Below are 2,895 nucleotides of genomic sequence, written 5' to 3' on the forward strand. Positions count from 1 at the left end.
ACTGCCAGCGCCAGCCTGACCGCAGCCCGAGGGCGACGCTGCAAATAGTCGCGGTTTCCAGCCTGTGCCCTGCCTCCCTCCCAGCCTTCCGGACCTTTGGGTTTTCTCTGCCTTTTTCCCGTCGCCCTCTCCTTTCTGCTCCGTGCCCCCCGCCTCGTCTCTGCTGTGCGCCCACCACATCCTGCCTCATGCAGGACGGCTCTGGCGCTGGCGAGGTCGGGATCATGCAGGATGGCTCTGGCGCTGGCGAGGTCGGGAGCCGGAGAGGGGGCCAAGAGACCAGCGCTCCTTCGAAGGAATAAAATCATCATCATCGTCATCATCACCACCACAGCAATTAAGTTAGGGTTAACTGCGCGCGTGCTGTGTGCCAGGGACTCTGCTGAACGTTTTACCGGCAGGAATTCATGAAATCTTTACTACACACTACAAGGGCCAGCTTCAATTTGCAAATGGAGAAACTGAGGCTCAGACACTCAGTAGAGACTAAGGTCATCCCATCTGCACCGGGAGAATGGAAGGCCATCTCCCCTGTCCAGAGGTCCAGGCTGTGATTCTGCCTGAAGCCCTGTGGGTAACGCCCCAGTGGAAGGTGGAAAGGAGCTGGCTGGGGGGTCCAAGTTAGTTTGCCAATGAATTCTCAGTGTATCCTAGGGCAAGCCCAGTCTGCCTCAGTTTCCACACCTGTGAAACCAAGGGGATGAAAAGCAACATTTTGTTTCCTCTAAGGAAGAACCTGTTAATGACAATGGAACACCCCAAATGGAGTGTGAGGCTTTAGGCGTCCTGTGCTTGGGGGTACTCAGAGAGAGGCTGGGGGACTGCCTCCCTGCAGAGTTGAGAGCAACCCAGAAGCCAGGACTGGCTGCCTGGGAATTAGGTTAAGCTGGGGAAGCTGCATTTTAGCAAATTCGGGGATTCTGAAGCCTTCCAGTTTAGAACCCACCAAAAAGATTCCTGAAAGTGGGTTGGAGTAGAGGGGGAGTCCTCCCTCAAACACTCCATACTTACTCTTATTCATCTCTGACTTGGCTGGCCTGGATTCAGGGTGAGTGCAGGTTTATTAAGGACCTACTGTATGCCAAGCACACATCTATCACAGCCCTACTCTCAGAGAGCTAGTGGCATAGTCAACAACCACATGGCTGACTAGCAGAGATACCCTCAGCCCAGCTGTCCCTTTTGGGAGAACTGGAGCCAAGCTGCTGCTTCCAGGGGTGAACACCCTGAGCAGCACCAGAGCCATCAGTGAGCAGAGCTGGGATTGCCTTCACCTCCACTGGCCCCCTCCGCAGCCAGCCTTGTGCAGGACACAACCTGCACAACCTCGCACAGAGGCCTGTGGGAAGCCATAGAGATCCAAGTGGGAGATGTTGGCAAAAGGAGCCAATTATTTCTTGCTGGAGACAGGAATAGAGAGAGAAGAATTCTATGTAAGAGGTGAATATTAAGCTGGATGTTTAAGAATGAATGGGAGTTCACCAGGGGGAAAGGGAGGTCCAGCAGAGGCAACAGCCTGTCCTGGGACAGGGGTAGAGGTGCACTGGGAAGGAGGATGTGCCTTTCCCTTGCTCCCACCGCTATACTAGCACATGTCAAACCAAACGTAGCTTATCTGCCAACCAGAGGTCTCCGTGCCTGAACTGTGAGATGCTATAGGATCAGTGTCTTACTCATCTTCTACAGCCCACTGCCTCACCCAATGCTGATAACAGTAACAGTAATAATGGTCAAGCCGGGTGCTCATGCCCATAATCCCAGCACTTTGGGAGGCCGAGGCAGGCAGATCACTTGAGGTCAGGAGTTCAAGACCAGTCTGACCAACATGATGAAACCCTGTCTCTACTAAAATACAAAAATTAGCCGGGCATGGTGGCGGGGGCCTGTAATCCCAGCTACTCAGGGGCTGAGGCAGGAGGACTGCTTGAACCCATGAGGCAGAGGCTGCAGTGAGCTGAGATCACACCACTGCACTCCAGCCTGGGCAACAGAGCCAGACTCCATCTCAAAAAAAAAAAAAAAAAAAAAAGGCAGCTGACATTGTCTTCTCTGCATGGGTGTTACAGAGATCTCCAGAGCCTTGTCTCTCCTGTGCAAAATGGCAACTCTTAAGGAAAACGGCATTGCACCAGTTACAGAAGAGGCAACAGTCCCAAACAATAAGATCACTGTAGTGGGTGCTGGACAAGCTGGTATGGCATGTGCTGTCAGCATTCTGGGAAAGTCTCTGGCTGATGAACTTGCTCTTGTGGATGTTTTGGAAGACAAGCTTAAAGGAGAAATGATGGATCTGCAGCATGGGAGCTTATTTCTTCAGACGCTAAAATTGTGGCAGATAAAGATTATTCTGTGACTGCCAATTCTAAGACTGCAGTGGTAACTGCAGGAGTCCGTCAGCAAGAAGGGGAGAGTCGGCTCAATCTGGTGCAGACAAATGTTAATGTCTTCAAATTCATTATTCCTCAGATCATCAAGTACAGTCCTGATTGCATCATAATTGTGGTTTCCAACCCAGTGGACATTCTTACATATGTTACCTGGAAACTAAGTGGATTACCCAAACACCGCGTGATTGGAAGTGGATGTAATCTGGATTCTGCTAGATTTCGCTACCTTATGGCTGAAAAACTTGGCATTCATCCCAGCAGCTGCCATGGGTGGATTTTGGGGGAACATGGCGACTCAAGTGTGGCTGTGTGGAGTGGCGTGAATGTGGCAGGTGTTTCTCTCCAGGAATTGAATCCAGAAATGGGAACTGACAATGATAGTGAAAATTGGAAGGAAGTGCATAAGATGGTGGTTGAAAGTGCCTATGAAGTCATCAAGCTAAAAGGATATACCAACTGGGCTATTGGATTAAGTGTGGCTGATCTTATTGAATCCATGTTGAAAAAT

The 2,895-nt window shown here is 50.8% G+C and overlaps 1 pseudogene across 1 annotated transcript in view; it reads left to right on the plus strand.

Moving 5' to 3' along the window:
* Window positions 1–2,098: 2,098 nt before the first annotated feature.
* The window catches only part of LOC108516411 (L-lactate dehydrogenase B chain-like), a 10,597-nt pseudogene continuing 9,800 nt past the window's right edge, over window positions 2,099–2,895 (plus strand). The window contains exon 1 of the transcript XR_001881814.1: window positions 2,099–2,890. The product of XR_001881814.1 is annotated as an L-lactate dehydrogenase B chain-like (transcript). The remainder of the gene's footprint in view (window positions 2,891–2,895) is intronic.

This window comes from Rhinopithecus bieti, unplaced genomic scaffold, assembly GCF_001698545.2.
Source record: "Rhinopithecus bieti isolate Rb0 unplaced genomic scaffold, ASM169854v2 scaffold_35856, whole genome shotgun sequence".
Taxonomy (NCBI): Eukaryota; Metazoa; Chordata; class Mammalia; order Primates; family Cercopithecidae; genus Rhinopithecus; species Rhinopithecus bieti.